The sequence below is a fragment of the Hemitrygon akajei genome, chromosome 2, assembly GCF_048418815.1.
Source record: "Hemitrygon akajei chromosome 2, sHemAka1.3, whole genome shotgun sequence".
Lineage (NCBI taxonomy): Eukaryota > Metazoa > Chordata > Chondrichthyes > Myliobatiformes > Dasyatidae > Hemitrygon > Hemitrygon akajei.
In genome coordinates this window covers 153,066,994-153,086,689 of record NC_133125.1, presented here as the reverse complement: position 1 = coordinate 153,086,689, position 19,696 = coordinate 153,066,994, and the positions used below count along the sequence as shown (strand labels likewise).

Below are 19,696 nucleotides of genomic sequence, written 5' to 3'. Positions count from 1 at the left end.
AAAGTTAAATATTTAATTGTAAGCTGGTTTATATTTAATATATTCTTGATAAAATATATTATTTCTGGTAGCACAAGCGAAGTTATTAAATTACACTCGTTAAACGGCAATGGAAAAGTGCATTCAGTTCAGAGGGGTAGTTTATGCTTTTTAAATTATGTTAATTAGGTTATTGTCCTTTTCTCCGATTGTTTTTATGCAAATCGTATATCCGTTTTTCCCTGCTGTATTTGTAGAGAATGACTGCTGTACTACTGTTTCTTTGTGAGTGTGTGTGTGTGTGTCTGTCTGTCTTTCTTGGTTATGTATATTGATGCTCCAACTGCATAGATCAGTTACTTAGCAACGACTGCCTATGGGTTTCCAAGGGCCTTGTTGCTTTATGGAATAAAGCAAATACTGATTTTTACAGCAGCCAGTCTTCAGACCTCAATGCCGATTATAGATTGAATTTAAACTGTGGCTCTGAATAATGCTGCATTTTGGGGGTTTGTTGTAGACAAAGAAACACTCCATTTGGTCGTAGAAGTCTGCATGTGCATGAATACAGCCCTGAGTTAGAGGGAATTAACATTCATTTTGGGTGCCTGGAGAGTGGGTGTTTAGATGGAAGGGGTTCAAAGTTATATGTAATTCAAAGGGAGCGATGTAGAAACATTGTGTCTATAGAATTATCCTGCTGTTACATTTGATCGTAGCTTTGAAAAATGTTATACAGTATAACATTGGGTCTCACAAGAGGAAATCTGCAGATGCTGGAAATTCAAACAACAACACACACAAAATGCTGGTAGAACACAGCAGACTAGGCAGCATCTATGGGGAGAAGCACTGGCGACGTTTCAGGCCGAGACACTTCGTCAGGACTAACCAAAAGAAAAGATAGTAAGAGATTTGAAAGTAGAGGGGGGGAGGGGGAAATGCAAAATGATAGGAGTAGACCGGAGGGGGTGGGATGAAGCTAAGAGCTGGAAAGGTGATTGGCGAAAGTGATACAGAGCTGGAGAAGGAAAAGGATCATGGGACGGGAGGCCTCAGGAGAAAGAAAGGGGGGGAGCACCAGAGGGAGATGGAGAACAGGCAAACAACTAAATATGTCAGGGATGGGGTAAGAAGGGGAGGAGGGGCATTAACGGAAGTTAGAGAAGTCAATGTTCATGCCATCAGGTTGGAGGCTACCCAGCCGATATATAAGGTGTTGTTCCTCCAACCTGAGTTTGGATTCATTTTGACAATAGAGGAGGCCATGGATAGACATATCAGAATGGGAATGGGACGTGGAATTAAAATGTGTGGCCACTGGGAGATCCTGCTTTTTCTGGTGGACCGAGCGTAGGTGTTCCGCGAAACTGTCTCCCAGTCTGCGTCGGGTCTCACTAATGTATAAAAGGCCACACCAGGAGCACCGGACACAGTATACCACACCAGCTGACTCACAGGTGAAGTGTCGCCTCACCTGGAAGGACTGTCTGGGGCCCTGAATGGTGGTGAGGGAGGAAGTGTAAGGGCAGGTGTAGCACTTGTTCCGCTTACAAGGATAAGTGCCAGGAGGGAGATTGGTGGGAAGGGATGGGGGGGGGGGGGGGGGGATGAGTGGACAAGGGAGTCTCGTAGAGCACTGGACGCAGTATACCATTGGGTCTGGCAGGCCTCTCCTTCCAAGAGTGCCTCTAATGCTGAATGATGCCTGTTGCTTGTTTATTGCTAAATAAAAAACACTTCTATATCCACTAGCTTCAGTGTCTCTCTGGTGACGTTGTTCACTTTACAACACTGCTATGGTTAAGCAGGAGGTACAGAAGCCTACTTTCTGACAAATGTGAGGTTCTTGAATTGCCCTGCACAACCCCGACCCTGCCTCAGCAATAAACACGAGGGACCACGTTTTGCACTACCACTACCATGGACTTGCCTCTGATTGTCTCTTGCATCATGATCTTGTGTTTGCAGTCTTTTTTCCCTCCTCTCTTCATGGTCCTGTATATTTTATGTGATTTACCGTATATGCTGTGTGTTGTCTGTATCTACATGCCTGTTGGTCAAATCGTGGATATTCAGAAAGGTTGTCAACTGATGCAGCAGGCTATACGTTAGATTCATTGAAAATTTGGGCGGAGATATGATGTGAGTTATTGAATTGACGTTATTACTTGCATAAAAAAACTTTACATTGCATCTCTCTATAAATGTGCAATGTATAGTAATTTGTAATAAATCGTATATACATCAGGACAGTCAATAGAACATAGAAATACAATTGTGTCAGCATGTATTAATCAGTCTGATGGCCTAGTGGAAGAAGCTGTCCCTGAGCCTGTTGGTCCTGGCTTTTATGCTGTGGTACCATTTCCCAGATGATAGCAGCTGGACTAGTTTGTGGTTGGGGTGACTCAGGTCTCCAATGATACTTCAGGCCCTTTTTGCACACCTGTCTTTGAAAATGACCTGAATAGTGGGAAGTTCGCATCTACAGATGTGCTGGGCTGTCCGCACCACTCTCTGCAGAATCCTGCGAATGAGAGTACAGCTCCCTGCAACCGCATCCTATTACTGCAATTTTTAGTTTACCAATGGTGGATAATAGTTGTTTATCCCCTCAGCTCAGTGGATGATTGCATTTGTTATGCTAATGGCTAGAAAATCTATCCTATTGAATTGGAAAGAAATTAATCCTGCAACCATATTTCAGTGGTTTTCTCAAACTATTTCTTGTTTGAGTTTTAAAAAAATTAGAAGTGTTGTTTTTGACCCTTCAATTAAATTTGAAGAAACTTGGAGACCATTTATTCAATATTTTCATATGAGCTAAACTGACTTTTCCTAAACCTTACTTTTATTATCCTTAATTATTTGGATGGAGGTACAGAGTTATTGACGCTACTGTGTATATTTGACATAATGCAATGGCCCATGTTGGTTAGGTTTTTTTTTTGGAGGTTTTTTTTTCTAATTTACTCCTTTTTTCATAATTACTATGAGTTTGGGAGGTTATTATATGTGGATTATCATCTATTTGTATTTATACTTTAACCTATTACCGGTAATTATGTATTCTCAAACTCTCTGTATCTATGTTTCTCTTATGTTTGTTTAAAATTAATAAAAAGATATAAAAAGAGAGTACCGTTCCCGTACCAGGCAGTGATGCAGCCGGTCAGGATGCCCTCAATTGTGCCCCTGTTGGATGTCTTAGGATTTGAGGGCATATACTAAACTTCTTCAACCATCTGAGGTGAAAGAGATGCTGTTGTGCCTTTTTTGCCACATAGCCAGTATGTACAGACCATGTGAGATCCTCAGTGATGTGGATGCCAAGTAACTTAAAGATGTTCACTCTCTCAACCCCAGATCCATTGATGTCAATAGAGGTTAGCCTGTTTCCAGTCTTCCTGTAGTCCACAAAACAGCTCCTTTGTTTCTGCGACATTAAGGGTGAGGTTGTTTTCTTGACACCACTGTGTTAGGGTGATGAGTTCTCAAATAATAATGAAGCTGCCTACAGAGATTAGGCCAATTACTGCGGTATGATCAGTAAATTTATTAAGCAGATTGGAGTCATGGGTGGTGAAACAGACATTGGTATATAGAGAGTAAAAGAGGGGGATTAGGACACAGCCCTGAGGGGCTCCTGTGTTGAGGGTCAGAGAGGCAGAGGTGAGGGACCCCACTCTTACCACCTGCTGGTGATCTGACAGGAAGTCCAGGATCCCACTGCACAAGGCAGGGTGAAGGACGAGGTCTCTGAGCTTCTTGTTGAGCCTCGAAGGAATTATGGTATTGAATGCTGAACTGTAGTCCGAACAGCATTCTCTCATAAGCATCCCTCTTCTTTATCTGGAGAGGCCAAAGATATAAGTGTACGGTAAGTGGTACGGCTGACTCTTAGGAGGACTGACATGCAGAAGAATATTGTGAAAGTCCACAGCTCCCTGAAAATGGCAACACAAGCAGATAGAGCAGTAAAACAAAAGGAATCGGTATGCATACTTTCCTCAGTCAGGGTAGAATGAGAAAGCCATGATGCAACTATATAAAACTTTGGTTAAGTCACATTTTGAACATTGTCTGCTCATAATAGGAAGTATATGGAAAGGGTGCAGGAGAGTTTTACCAGGATGTTGTCTGGACTGGAGAATATTTGCCATAAGGAGAGGATGGATTGTATTAAGAATACCAGAGAGGCAAGCTGTTGAAGCATATAAAACTATAAAAGGCGTAGATAGATTAGAAATACCACTTTCTGCAGGAAGGAGTTTCTGTGCAACTCCTTAGTCCGTTCATCCTTCCCATCTGATCTCTCTGCTGCACTTATCCTTGCAAGCAGAACAATAACCACACCTCCTCCCTCATCACCATTCAGGATCTAAACAGTCCTTCCAAGTGAGCAAATATTTCACTTGTGAGTCTGTTGTGTTCATCTACTCTATCCGGTGTTCCAGGCGATTAACCTCTTGTAAATTGGTGAGACACGACATAGATTGGGAGACGGCTTCACCTACACTCAGTCAGAAAAAGCCAGATCGACCAGTGGTCACCCATTTTAATTCTACTTCCCATTCGCATTCTGACATGTCAGACCATGGCTTCCTCTACTCCCACCATGAGGCCACACTCAGGTTGGAGGAGAAACACCTCATTTTCTATCTGGGTAGCCTCCAATCTGATGGCATGAACATCAATTTCTCAAAATTCTGTTAATTGTTCCCCCTCCCCTTCACCATTCCCCATTCCCATTTTCCACTCTCACCTTATCTCCTTACCTGCCCAACACCTCCCTCTGATGCTCCTTTCCCCTTCCCTTCCTTCAAGGGCCTTTTGTCTTCTATCAGATTCCCCCTTTTCTAGCCCTTTATATCATTCACCAATCAACTTCCTAGCTCTTAACTTAATCCCTACCCCTCTTTCATCTATCACCTACCCCCTTGTACATCTTCCTTCCCTCCCCCTACTTTCGTAATCTGATTTCTTATCTTTTTCTCCAGTCCCGATGAAGGATCTTGGCCTGAAATGTCAACTGTTTCTCTTTTTCATAGATGCTCTCTGGCCTGCTGCATTGTTCCAGCATTTTTGTGTGTGTTCCTTGGAATTTCTTTCTGTAACAGCGAGTAAATCTTTAGATTCTTCTCGCCTGGAAGGGTGTGGAGATCCTGTCATTGAGTTCAATCAAAATAGAGATAAATAGATTTCTGGATAGTGAGGACATGTAGGGTTAAGGGAACAGTTCTGGAAAATGGAACTGAGGGACAGTATATCATTATCTCAATGAATGGCACGGTCCCAAAAGGCTGAATTGCCTGTTCCTATCTCTTCTGTTCTAAAAACTGTCAGTGCTTTTCACAGCTAACAACTAAAATTATGTATGCAGCTGTGTAAACAAAGACAAATTTGACAGTTGTGAGCCAGTACCATTTACCTAAGCAAATAACGAAAAAAGTTGTTGAAATACATCCGAACTGTGTAAACACAACTATAAACTTAAATCTTCAGATATGGATTGGGTGCTTTGAACTTTGACTTTCATTATTGGGACTGACAGCAGGTATGCCATGTGAAAATCTACAGGAAACACACGCCAGGACTTACCTGATTAGATAAAGCGTCTAATAATGATAGATTATATCAACAACAGCTGGAACGGCAACAGTGAAGGATGTCAAAGTTCAAAGTAAAATTTATTAGCAGAGTTAGTACATTTCACCACACAAAACCCTAAGATTCTTTTCCTGTGGGCGTACGATAGTACAGAAACTGTAAACATCAGGAACTGTTCACTGTAAACAAACTGTGCAAATGCAGATAGCAATAAAATAAATTGCATTAAATAATGAGCATGACATTACAATGAGTGTCATGAGTCCTTCAATGAGTGGAGCTATCCCCTTTTGTTCAAGACCTTGCTGGTTGAGGGGTAGTAACTGTTCTTGAACATGATGGTGTGAGTCTGGGACACCTGTATCTTCTACCCAATTGTGGCAGTAAGAAAAGAACATGACCTGGATGGTGAGGATTTTTTTGATGATGGATGCTGCTTTCCTATGGCAACCTTTCATGTGGATGTGTTCAATGGTTGGGGGGTGGGGTTACTTCTGATGGGTTCATTTCAGGCCCTTTGAGATACTGACACCAAGGAATTTAAAGCTACTGACCCTCTCCAAATCTGATCCTCTGATACCCAGCTCATGGATTTCTGGCTTCTCTGTCTTGGAGTCTGATGGTGCCGGTGTACATCGGTGACTCTCTGTGGGCTGGAGGAATTTGGATATCCAAAATTAGATCTTCATCAGCTGAGTAAATGGCTGATGAATGGGAAATGGACTTTAATTCAGATAATTGGCTGGTATTACATTTTGGAAAGTCAATTCAAGATAGAATTCTCACAGTGAAGGGAGTTTTGTTGAACAGAGGAACCGTGAAGTTCAGGTTCATGGTTCCATACAGGTAGAATCAAGGTAGAGTGGTGAAGAAGGATTTTGGCACAGCAGACTTCATGAGTCAGGGCATTAACGGTGAAGTTGGCCAGTTATGATACAGCTGCACAAAAGGCAGATGAGGCTACAGTCAGAGTATGGTGTTCAGCTTTGGGTCATCCTGCTATATAATACTATTATTAAATCAATAGGATTGCCAAAAATATTTCCAGTGATGCTGCCAGGACTCAAGGGACTGAGTTATAGGGAAGTGGCTGGACAGGCTTTAATTATTTTCCTTCATAAGAGAATGAGAGGCGATCTTACAGAGATAATGGTGGACATTGATAGGATGAATATATTTCTCCTATGATTGGGAACCCCCAAACATGAGGGCTTAGTTTGAAGTTGAGAGGGGAAAAATGTACTTGGAACTTGAGAGGCAACTATACTATTTTTAAATAGAGGGTGGTACATATGTAAATTGAATTGTCAGAGGAAGTGGTTGAGGCAGATGCAGTACAATAACAACTTTTAAAAGACAGTTGTTTGGATACGTGGACAGGAAAGGTTTATAATGCCTTAGGCCAAACTTGAGCAAATGGGACTAGTTTGGATCAGTATGTTGGCTAATATGGAGTATCTGGGTGAAAGAATCAGTTTGCATACTGCCTGACTGTATGAACAGTAGTAATGCATTCAGATTGAAACAAGTTATTTTAACACAAATGTTTCAGTTTGAATGGACTCAGGCTGAATTTCTCCCAGGCGAACAGGATCCAACACTTACTGCAGTTTTTGTCCAAACATGAATCCAGAAGCTAAAATTTAAAGGTGAAGCAAGTGTGTCTGCACATGACATCAAGTCAACACTTCAAATAAGTGTGGTGATAAGGGGAAAATGTTCCAACTGTTGCCGGAGAAAGCTGCATATTGTGTTTGGTGGAGCTCAATTGTCCCTACCCTGGAAGTCACTGCAGGAGTTCCTAGGCTCAACCATCTTCAGCTGCATTCCTTCAAAATGTCAGCAGTTGCAATATTAATGAATGTTTCATTCCATTCAATATTCCTCAGGAAATGACTGCATGCAGCAAGACCTCGGTACCATTCAGGAATGGGTGATAAGCGCTTCAGAAAAGCACCAGGCAAGTATCATCTCCAGTCAGAGACTGCAGCAACCTACTCTTGACATTCAATGGGATGACATTACCAAACCCCTACTCCCAACATCCTGTGGAATCACCCATTGATTACAATCCCAAAGGGGCCAGCCATCTGCTGTTGAACTCTGCTAGTCCAGCACACTCAGGTCTTTGATGGTCAATTTGTAGATTTTCTGGACTTCCAAAAAAGCAACTTTTTGTTTAACGTTACACAGCTTGATATTTATTTTTTCCAGTAAGATTGCACTGGAGCTCTGGTGACTGTAGTTGGAGTGTAGGAGCTGGGGGTTCCAGTGAGTCGTACTTCAGCATGGAGTCTATGGCCCTGATAATGTTAGAAGCAGTAGGGAAACCAGGGGTCCAATATGTGGAATAGGAATCAGGGCTCTAGTATGTTAGAAGTCCTGTGGCAACCAGAGCTTTATTTTGGTATAGGGAGCACAGGAACTAGAGAACAAGATAGTGAATGGGAGCTTCAGACATAGGCTGGAGTAACAAGTGGATTCTGAAAACACTAACACAACAGCCAAATGCTGAGTTATCAGGATTTTCCGGCTCAACTTAGCTAGCAGAATGTTAACTTTTGTTATAAGTGATTCAACAAGAGCAGGTCAGAAGCTGGATATCAGTACATAAATACCTCAATTCATATTCCAAAGGTTTTCTTCATCAGAAGGTTGACATCAGGAGTGACATGGAATAACCTCGAGTTGTTCAATTGAATGGCACTGCAACAGCATTCAGGAAGTTTGGTAGCACCCATAAAACCACTTTCCCACCACTTTAAATATTGATACCTTTCACCACTAGCTGTGTACCATCTATAAAGCCCATTCTGTAAAAGGGCTGAATGGTTTGGAGTTTGTAAAATGTGTGCAGGATAGTTTTTTGCAGCAGTGCATAGAGGTACCAGCTAGAGAAGGGGCAGTGTTGGATCTCCTGTTAGGGAATGAGATAGGTCAGGTGACTGAGGTATGTGTTGGGTAGCACTTTGGGTCCAGTGATCACAATACCATTAGTTTCAGTATAATTATGGAGAAGGACTCAGGGTTGAGATTTTTGATTGGAGAAAGGCTAACTTTGAAGAAATGTGAAAGGAATTAGAAGGAGTTGATTGGGATAATTTGTTTGATGGGAAGGATGTAATAGAGAAATGGAGGTCATTTAAAGGTGAAATTTTGAGGGTACAGAATCTTTATGTTCCTGTTAGGTTGAAAGGAAAGGTTAAAAGTTTGAGACAGCCATGGTTTTCCAGGGATATTAGAAATTTGGTTCAGAAAAAGAGAGATATCTACAATAAATATAGGCAGCATGGAGTAAATGAGGTGCTCAAGGAATATAAAGAGTAAAATGAATCTTAAGAAAGAAATTAGAAAAGCTAAAAGAAGATATGAGGTTGCTTTGGCAAGTAAGGTGAAAATAAATCCAAAGGGTTTCTACAGTTATATTAATAGCAAAAGGATAGTGAGGGATAAAATTCATCCCTTAGCAAATCAGCGTGAACAGCTATGTGTGGAGCCAAAAGAGATGGGGTATATTTTGAACAATTTATTTTCTTTGGTATTTACTAAGGAGAAGGATATTGAATTGTGTAAGGTAGGGAAACAAGTAGGGAAGTTATGGAAACTATGATGATTAAAGAAGAGGAAGTACTGACGCTTTTAAAGAATAGAAAAGTGCATAAGTCTCTGGGTCCTGACAGGATATTCCCTACGACCTTGAGGGAAGTTGGTGTAAAAATAGCAGGGGCTCTGACAGAAATATTTCAAATATCATTAGAAATGGGGATGGTGCCGGATGATTGGTGTATTGCTCATGTGGTACCATTGTTTAAAAAGGTTTCTTAGAGTAAACCTAGCAATTATTGGCCTGTAAGTTTAATGACAGTTGTGGGTAAATTAATGGAAAGTATTCTTAGAGATGGTATATATAATTATCTGGATAGACAGGGTCTGATTAGGAACAGTTAACATGGATTTGTGCGTGTAAGGTCATGTTTGACAAATCTTATCGAATTTTTTGAAGAGGATTCTAGGAAAGTTGATGAGCTTAAAGCAGTGGATGTTGTCTATATGGACTTCAGTAAGACCTTTGACAAGGTTCCACATGGAAGGTTAGTTAAGAAGGTTCAATCGTTAGGTATTAATATTGAAGTAGTAAAATGGATTCAACAGTGGCTGGATGGGAGATGCCAGAGAGTAGTGGTGGATAACTGTTTGTCAGGTTGGAGGCTGGTGATTAGTGGTGTGCCTCAAGGATCTGTACTGGGTCCAATGTTGTTTGTCATATACATTAATGATCTAGATCATATATGTCAAACTCAAGGCCCGTGGGCCAAATCCAGCCCGCGGTGGAATTATCTTTGGCCCGCGAGATAATGTCTAATTACTATTAAAGCTGGCCCCAGTAATCGAAGCGCCTATGGCGTATGATATGGCTAATGCTAAGTTTATTCAGGTACCAGGTTTTCAGAGTTTTTAGTGTTTATTCGGCAGTCTTCTTCATAAGAAACGGAATTTGTAAAGTTTGTAGTTATAGCAGAGACTGAGACACCTGAGAGCAGGCTGAAAAAACGGAGGCAATGAAAGTTGCGTTCGCTTGCGTCCGACTGATCCGGCCCGCATGAAGCTGCATTTTGCTCAATCCGGCCCCTGACCTAAAATGAGTTTGACACCCCTGATCTAGATGATGGACTGGTAAATTGGATTAGTAAGTATGCAGATGATACTAAGCTAGGTGGCGTTGTGGATAATGAAGTAGGTTTTCAAAGCTTGCAGAGAGATTTAGGCCAGGTAGGAGAGTGGGCTGAAAGATGGCAGATGGAGTTTAATGCTGATAAGTGTGAGGAGCTACATTTTGGTAGGAATAATCAAAATAGGACATACGTGGTAAATGGTAGGGCATTGAAGAATGCAGTAGATCAGAGTGATCTAGGAATAATGGTGCATAGTTCCCTGAAGGTGGAATCTCATGTGGATAGGGCGGTGAAGAAAGCTTTTGGTATGCTGGCCTTTATAAATCAGAGCATTGAGTATAGGAGTTGGGATGTAATGTTAAAATTGTACAAGGCATTGGTGTAGCCAAATTTGGAGTATTGTGTACAGTTCTGGTCACTGAATTATAGGAAAGATGTCAACAAAATAGAGAGAGTACAGAGGAGATTTACTAGAATGTTACCTGGGTTTCAGCACCTAAGTTACAGAGAAACGTTGAACAAGTTAGGTCTTTATTCTTTGGAGCATAGAAGGTTGAGGGGGGACTTGATAGAGGTATTTAAAATTATGAGGGGGATAGATAGAGTTGACGTGGATAGGCTTTTTCCATTGAGAGTAGGGGAGATTCAAACAAGAGGACATGAGTTGAGAGTTAGTGCAAAAGTTTAGGGGTAACACACAAGGGGGAACTTCTTTACTCAGAGAGTGGTAGCTGTGTGGAACGAGCTTGCAGTACAAGTGGTAGAGGCAGGTTCGATATTGTCATTTAAAAAAATATTGGATGGGTATATGGACAGGAAAGGAATGGAGGGTTATGTGCTGAGTTCAGGTCAGTGGGACTAGGTGAGAGTAAGCATTCAGCACGGACTAGAAGGGCCGAGATGGCCTGTTTCCGTGCTGTAATTGTTATATGGTTATAACATGGACTCGCCCCAGTCTACCTTGACAATGCCTCCCAAATATGTCAGCCCCACCACTGAGAACTGACGGCAACAGAAACACAGAAATCTCCAAGCCATTGATCATATACACTACGTGGCCACTTTATTAGCAGTGCTTATCAATGCAAATATCTAATCAGCCAATGCATAAAAGCATTGCAGTTATGGTGAAGAGGTTTAGTTGTTGTATAAACCAAACAGCAGAATAGACAAGAAATGTGATCTTTAGCCATGGAATGATTGTTAGTGGCAGACTGTGTGGTTTGAGTATCTCAGAAACTAATCTCCTTGGATTTTCATCCACAATCGTCTTTAGAGTTTACAAAGAATGACATGAAAAACAACAAACATCAACTGAGAAGCAGTTCTGTGGGTGAAAACCTTGTTAATGAGAAAGGTCAAAGGGGAATGGCCAGGCTAGTTCAAGCTGGCAGGAAGGTGACAGTAACGCAAATAACCACTCGTTATAACAATGGTGTGCGGAAGAACATCTCTGAACACACATGTCGAACTTTGAAGTGAATGGGCTACAGCAACCAAAGGCCACACAGGGTTCCAGTCCTGAACCTAATGAATAGGCCACTGAATATATATGGATATATTTTGTCATCTGCTCTAAATCCAGGAATTCCATCATGAGCCACATTGAGAACACTGTCACCAGATGAACTGCAGCGAGCTGTTCATGTATGTACTTTACAAACCACAATCAGCGTAGAGTGGAACACTAGACAGGAAATGTTTTCAAAAGTGGTGTTTCCTGAGAATTTTTTTTTTGCTTATGATAGACGGATTGAAGCTGAACACAAATATAGTTTCAGCCTCCTTGTATTGTTACGTACCCCGTAACTGGGTGTCTTACCAGCAAAGATTGAAGTGTCCATTGGAGTCTGGTGGTACTATTTTCAACAGGGTTTATTAGTAAAAATATACAAATCAATATCAATGCAAATATACAGATAATACACGTTAGCAATACTAAACCTAAAAGTGTGGGTATAATAATAATCAATAATAAACAAACTCTATTGTTGTCTAGGGGATAAGGAATTATCATGGGAGTATATAAAGTTCAGTTCAGTTCATGCAGGCTGAGGTAGTTGTTGGTCGATTGTTGGAGAGAGAAAGCGAGAGAGAGAGAGAGAGAGAGAGAGAGAGAGAGAGAGAGAGAGAGAGAGAGAGAGAGAGAGAGAGCGATCAAACAATGACAGCTATTGTCCTTGCAAACCTTCCTTTACAATCTTGATCTGTCGATGTGTTGTTGTGGCCATTCAAGTATGACCCCTCTGTCCTTTAGCTAGACCGTTCTTCTGTGGTGGACTCGTCACCCAGGCAAGGGTGGACACACACACAAGCCCCCACCAGCCTCGCTGTAAACACTGTGAGTTAAAATTGACTGATCCGTTCGGTCCCCAATGCCCCACACTTTCTCGTGGGTTTCTGATGCTCACTAGTGTGTCTCCTGGTGCGTCTGAGGGGTGTCACCTCAGACCTCACTTTTATCCCCACTCACGGGGTCTCCGGTGTCAATCAGGTTTGAATGACTTAACCCATCAAACCAGCCCACTCTGGCTGTCCACTGAGGAATTTTAATGAGCAGGATGGTACCACATAAACAGCCCTCTCTGCAGCCATAAGTCTTTCGGGAGTCATAACATGGTGGATAAACATAACTCTCTCTCAGGCTGTTATCAGTAACCGATGTCCTTGCCTGTTCTCTTTTGTCTCTCTTACTCTCTTGTTAGCAGCATCGAAATAGTACCTGTTTGCGATTCTCCAAAAGGCGGGGCATGGGCAACTCTGCACCCTTCTGCCCATCAGAGTTGTTCATCCTTCATAACACCCCCATCCTTCTAGGAATTTTCACCAAAGGGGAAAATTAACTAATATAGAGTCTTACAGAATTACAGAATCTAACAAAATACAGAAGGGTTTTTTTTACTACAGAGCAATACAGATATACATTCAACTTAGCATCTAGGTAAGCAGTCAGCGATTACATTGTCACTTCCTTTAATATGTTGTATCTTAATATCAAATTCTTGCAGCATCAGACTCCAACTTAACAACCTCCTGTTTTTATTTTTCATGTTAGCCAGGAATACCAACGGGTTGTGATCTGTATAAACAATTAAGGGTCTTTGTGCTGAACAAATGTACACTTCAAAATGTTGTATTGCCAAAACAGGTGCCAACAATTCCTTTTCCACGGTAGAGTAATTCCTCTGGTGCACATTGAACTTCCGAGAGAAATACGCTACCGGGTGTTCCACTCCATCCCCTGCTTTTTGCAATAGGACTGCCCCTGCAGCCTCATCACTTGCATCAGTCGCCAGGGAGAAGGGTTCTAACAAGTCAGGTGCCTTTAACACAGGGTGATGGCACAGTATGGTTTTTAACTTTTCAAAAGCATCCTGACAAGAATTGCTCCATTCAAATTTTTCCTCCTTTCATAGGAGTTTTGTAAGTGGGAGGACAATATCCGCAAAATTTTTACAGAATTTTCGGTAGTATCCCACCATGTCCAAAAATCTTCTCAGTGCTCATTTATTGGTGGGTACAGGAACCTCGGAAATAGCCTGCACTTTTGCTTGCACAGGAGGCAAATGCCCCTGTCCTACCACATACCCCAAGTACGTGATTGTGGCATGACCAAATTCACTCTTTGCAAGGTTCACTGTAAGTTGGGCTGCAGACATTCTTTTAAACAGGTTTTCTACAGCCTCAATGTGCTCCTCCCAGGTGTCACTCCAAACTACCACATGGTCAATATAAGCCTTGGTGTTGGTTAACCCTTTTATCACTGTGTCAATCATCCTCTGGAATGTCCCTGGTGCATTTTTCATTCCGAACTGCAAAAAATTGTACTCGTAAAACCCGGATGGTGTGACAAAGGCTGAAATTTCTCGAGCCCTGTCCGTTAAAGGAACGCACCAGTACCCCTTTAACAAGTCAATCTTAGAGATGTACCTCGCCTTCCCCATTTTATCAATGCAATCGTCCACCCTAAGGACAGGGTAAGCATCTGTCTGCATGACAGCATTCACCTTTCTGTAATCGGTACAGAATCTTATGGTACCGTCTGGTTTTGGTACGAGTACACAGGGAGAGGCCCACGCAGAAGAGGATTCGCAGATTATACCAGCAGCTAGCATATGCTCAATCTCTTTTTCTACTAGCTTGCTCTTTTCTGAATTCATCCGATAAGGGGATTGTTTAATAGGCTGGGTCGAGGTAACAATCACATCGTGCTCTGTTCCTTTACACCTCCTTGAAACATCTGGACATAAATCTGTATGCCGTTTAATGAGCTGTGTTAACTGCTCTCTTTCTTCAGGCTCTAAGTGACTGACTTTATCAGCAAGGTTTGTTAAAATAACAGAGTTCTCTAATCTGTTGGGTACTATGCTTATCTTTTCAAACCGCTCTGGTTCCTCCTCAACACTCCTTTCTGCCTCATCAGTTTTCGTGACTGCACCGACCACTGCGGGGGTCGTTTCATGATAACCTTTCATCATGTTCACGTGAACCAACTGGCTCGGCTTTCGTCTATCAGGTGTTTCAATCACATAATTCAGTGAGTCTATTTTCTTAATCACTTTATACGGTCCTTGAAACCTTGCCTGTAGGGGGTTGGTAACTACAGGAAATAGGACCAAAACCTTATCGCCCACGTGAAATTCTTGCTCTCTCGTTCGTTTGTCATACCATTGTTTCATTCTTGTCTAGGAGTCTTTAAGATTTTCTTTTGCCAAGGCGCATACCTTATGGAGTCTTTCCCGGAATTTCAAAACGTAGTCAATCACACTGACTTGAACGTTCGGACTAGACCACTTCTCTTTAAGTAGGGTTAAAGGTCCACTGGGCCTGTGACCAAAAACGAGCTCAAACGGACTGAACCCCAGATATTCCTGAACTGTATCCCTTACTGCAAATAACAGAAGTGGTAATGCATCATCCCAGTCTCGAAAGTTTTCCTGACAGTAAGTTTTAATCATGGTCTTTAGTGTAGCGTGGAATCTTTCCAACGCTCCTTGGGATTCCGGATGGTATGCAGAAGCTAAAATTTGTTTGACTCCCATCTGGGTCATCATTTGCTGAAATGCTTTGGATGTAAATGTACTCCCCTGATCTGACTGTATTTCCTTAGGTAGCCCCACTGTGGTAAAGAATTTAATGAGGGCTTTCACCACTGCAGGGGTCCTAATATTCCCCAGAGGCACAGCCTCTGGAAATCGTGTATCTGCACACATCATGGTCATGACTTACTGTTGCCCACTCACAGTTTTAGGTAAAGGGCCCACAAAATCCACAATGATTCGGGAGAAAGGCTCCTCAAAAGCAGGTATTGGTCTGTGAGGTGCCTTAGGGATAACCTGGTTTGGCTTTCCTACCACCTGACATGTATGGCACCTTTTACAATAATCAGCAATATCTTTTCTCATGTTTGGCCAATAGAAATCTTTCATAACCCTATCCACTGTCTTCCTTACTCCCAGATGTCCACCTAAACGTCCCTTGTGAGCTAAGTTCAAAATTTCATCCCGATACACCTTCAGAACTACCACCTGATGTACCACCGCCCAATCCTCATCGACCAGCACTGTGGTTGGTCTCCACTTCCTCATTAACACACCCTCCTTCAGGCAGTAACCCTCTGGCTCTTTCTCAATTTCTGTCTCAGAAAGAACTGACTCTCTCAATGCCACCAGTTCCTCATCACGTCCCTGCTCTTTTATAAATTCTCTTCTTGCTAAGGGTAGGTCTACCTCCTCTCCTTTACTCCCTTTCACCTCCCTATTCTCCGTGGTACAGGGTCAGTAAAAATGTCTCAGCCAAATCAACACTGGACTCATTTAAACTGTCCTCTTTCTCAGCTGCCTTTCTCAACATGCTGCGAGTGATCGCGCATGCAGGATAGATCTTAGAATCCAGGGGCGGGTCCACAGCACTCACAGGCTTGCTTGTCAGTTACACTGCTGACCTCACCTCACCACCTGCTAAATCATTACCAAGAAGGACGTCCACGCCGTCTCTCGGTAATTCTGACCACACCCCTATTTCAACTGGACCAGATACCAGGTGTTACGTACTCGTGACACGTGACAGTGGTACCCTTGTCACGTGACTGGGGTTGAAGCTATACTGGACTTGAGGTAATGGTCTTATGATGGTGGAGTGACGTCATTTTCCCACCAGTAGAGATCATGTGACAGGTTTTTTTTACAGAGTATAAGAGGAGGACCCCTCCCTGTGAGGTGAGGCAGTTCGTGGCTGGATTTGCCATGTTGACTTCATGCCACTGCGTGATTTAATGTGATGACGCAGTTTAGTTGAAAGATGAAGTTTTATCTAATGCCTAAAGTTTAAAAGGTCATTGCCAGCAGTTTCTTTACAATACTGTTGGTTAAGTATCAGTGGAGAGTGAAGATCGGAGTTCGGGAGTTAAAGATCGAGGAGAATCAATTTTCGACGGTGAAAAAGGTTTGACCTTATTTGATCCTTATTCGGAAGGATTTCGTTGACTATTCTCATGTTAATCCCTGGGATGACCAGAAAGGATTTGAGAATGGTATTAAAGGAAAGGTCAGTGCCTTTAAGCCGTTACATTTCATAAAATTCTTCATGGGAAGAGTTTGACTTTGGAAACTGAAGAAAAACGATGTGAAAAAGAATTTAAATCATCTTAAAAAGTCTCTCCCTTAAATGGACTGTGAGCATTTTGAACTTTTGGCAATACCACTTTAAAGAACTGTTTTTGCAACATCGCTTTAAGAACTGTTTGAGCTGCATCGCTTTAAGGGCTGTTTAAGCTGCCACACAGCAGAAGATTTCTGGTTACGTTAGTGATTTGTTTACTTTTGGGGGTTTGTTTTCAGTATTTAATAAACGTGTTATTTGTTATGAAAACCCTTGCCTAACTCACATATATTTATTGTTGCCTGAATACGTAACACAGGTCACAATTTATAATGATCCCATGCAAAGGTACAGCTTCTGTTCCTTTTCCTATGCCTCTCAAAACTACTTCTCCAGTCTCAGGACCAAAATCTAGCACCTTACTTAAGATCAATGACTGATCAGCCCCAGTATCTCTCCAGATCCTCATAGGAACTGGGGTTTCTCCTTCTTTCACAGACACCGTCCCTTCTGAAATAAATTTCTCACGCCCCTCTCGTATTTTATCTACCTTGGCCTTTCTCGTCGATTTGCTGATCGACTCAATACACCCTGTAGGGACTGCGGCTTTCCCTTTTCCTGTCTCCTTCTTCAGAGCAAAGCACTTAGATGCAATATGACCAACCTTTCCACAATTATAACAGGTCAAGCCAGGAACTTTCCTGCCAGCCTGCTTTTCCTCCTCCTTACTTTTACTACTAACTCCCAGCTTATTCTCTACCTTAGCCGGTGGACTTTCTTTACTATCCCTACTACCTTTCTGGTAACTCAAATTTGAGGAAAACTTTGCCTTGTGGGTTAGGGCATATTCATCTGCGAACCTGGCAAATTCCGATATAGACTTATTCGGCTTCTCGTTCAGATACATCCAGATATTATCCGAAACACAACCTTTAAATTCCTCAATCAGAATTAACTCTCTGAATCAATGGAAATCCTCCTCCACCTTTTCAGCAGCACACCAATGATCCAAGAGCACACCCTTTTCATAGGCAAACACTGCATGCGTCTGATTCCACACTTCCTTTAAATCTCTGAACTTTTGTCTATATGCCTCAGGTACCAACTCGTAGGCCCGAAGGATAGCCTCTTTTATTTCCTCATAATCCGTAGGCACGTCCATGGACAATGCCGCATATGCCTGTTGAGCCTTCCCTCTTAATGCACTTTGTAACAACGCCACCCACTGATCTCTGGGCCACTTCTGATTCACTGCCACCTTTTCAAAATGCAAGAAGTAACTGTCAACATGTGTCTCCTCGAACGGAGGTACTAACTTAAACTCCCTACTAACATTAAACTTCTCCGCTTGGTCTGCCCCTTGGACTCTTCCCTGTTGCTTTAACTTCTCCATGTCCAGCTCATGCTGCCTCTGTTTCTCCTTTTCCTTTTCCTCTGCTTCCAGCTGATTTAACCTAAGTTCATGCTCCCTCTCCTTTTCAGCTCTTTCCTTCTCCCTTTTCGCCTCTAACTCCCTTAGCTGGAGCTCATACTCCCTTTTCTACTTTTCCACGTCCAACCTTAATTTTTCCAACTCTAACTGAACCATCCCAACAACTGGTTTCTTTTCCGGGAACAGATCCAATACCCCAGCCGAAAACACATCCTTGTCCATATAATACTGGGCTATGGCCCTCTGTATCTCCCACTTTTTCATTGACGACTTCACCTCTGTGATATTTAAACCTTTCGCAATATTCACCAAGTCCGTCTTTGTGGCATCCTCTAGCGCCTTCAAAGTCGGACTTGCTAAACATTTGTCTAAATCCATCTTTTCTGGTTTCCTGTCTGGTTACCCATGCAACCAGATCAAAGTCTGGACGTATAGCCCAATTCACTGGCCCCCCAATTTGGTATCAAATCCCGGACGAGCCCCCAATTTGTTATGTACCCCGTAACTGGGTGTCTTACCAGCAAAGATAGAAGTGTTCGTTGGAGTCTGGTGGTACTATTTTCAACAGGGTTTATTAGTAAAAATATACAAATCAATATCAATGCAAATATACAGATAATACACGTTAGCAATACTAAACCTAAAAGTGTGGGTATAATAATAATCAATAATAAACAAACTCTATTGTTACCTGGGGATAAGGAATTATCATGGGAGTATATAAAGTTCAGTTCAGTTCGTGCAGGCTGAGGTAGTTGTTGGTCGATGTGTTGTAATTGTTGGAGAAAGAGAGAGGGCGATCAAACAGTGACAGCTATTGTCCTCGCAAACCTTCCTTTACAATCTTGATCCGTCGATGGTGTTGTTGTGGCCATTCAAGTATGACCCCTCTGTCCTTTAGCTAGACTGTTCTTTCGTGGTGGACTCGTCACCCAGGCAAGAGTGGACACACACACACAAGCCCCTACCGGCCTGGCTACAAACACTGTGAGGTAAAACTGACTGATCTGTTCAGTCCCCGATGCCCCACAATTTCTCGTGGGTTTCTGATGCTCACTAGTGTGTCTCCTGGTGCGCCTGAGGGGTACCACCTCAGCCCTCACTTTTATCCCCACTCACGGGGTCTCTGGTGTCAATCAGGTTTGAATGACTTAACCCATCAAACCAGCCCACTCTGGATGTCCGCTGAGGAATTTTAATGAGCAGGATGATACCACATAAACAGCCCTCTCCACAGCCATAAGTCTTTCGGGAGTCATAACATGGAGGATAAACATAACTCTCTCTCAGGCTGTTATCAGTAACAGATGTCCTTGCCTGTTCTCTTTTGTCTCTCTTACTCTCTTGTTAGCAGCATCGAAATAGTACCTGTTTGCGATTCTCCAAAAGGCGGGGCATG

At 42.4% G+C, this 19,696-nt stretch overlaps 1 long non-coding RNA gene across 1 annotated transcript in view; it reads left to right on the top strand.

The window, feature by feature from the left end:
- LOC140717048 (uncharacterized) overlaps window positions 1-19,696 on the top strand; it is a 39,027-nt gene that overhangs the window by 735 nt on the left and 18,596 nt on the right. Inside the window, exon 2 of the long non-coding RNA XR_012096430.1 lies at window positions 7,482-7,552. This is a non-coding gene — a long non-coding RNA (uncharacterized lncRNA). The remainder of the gene's footprint in view (window positions 1-7,481; window positions 7,553-19,696) is intronic.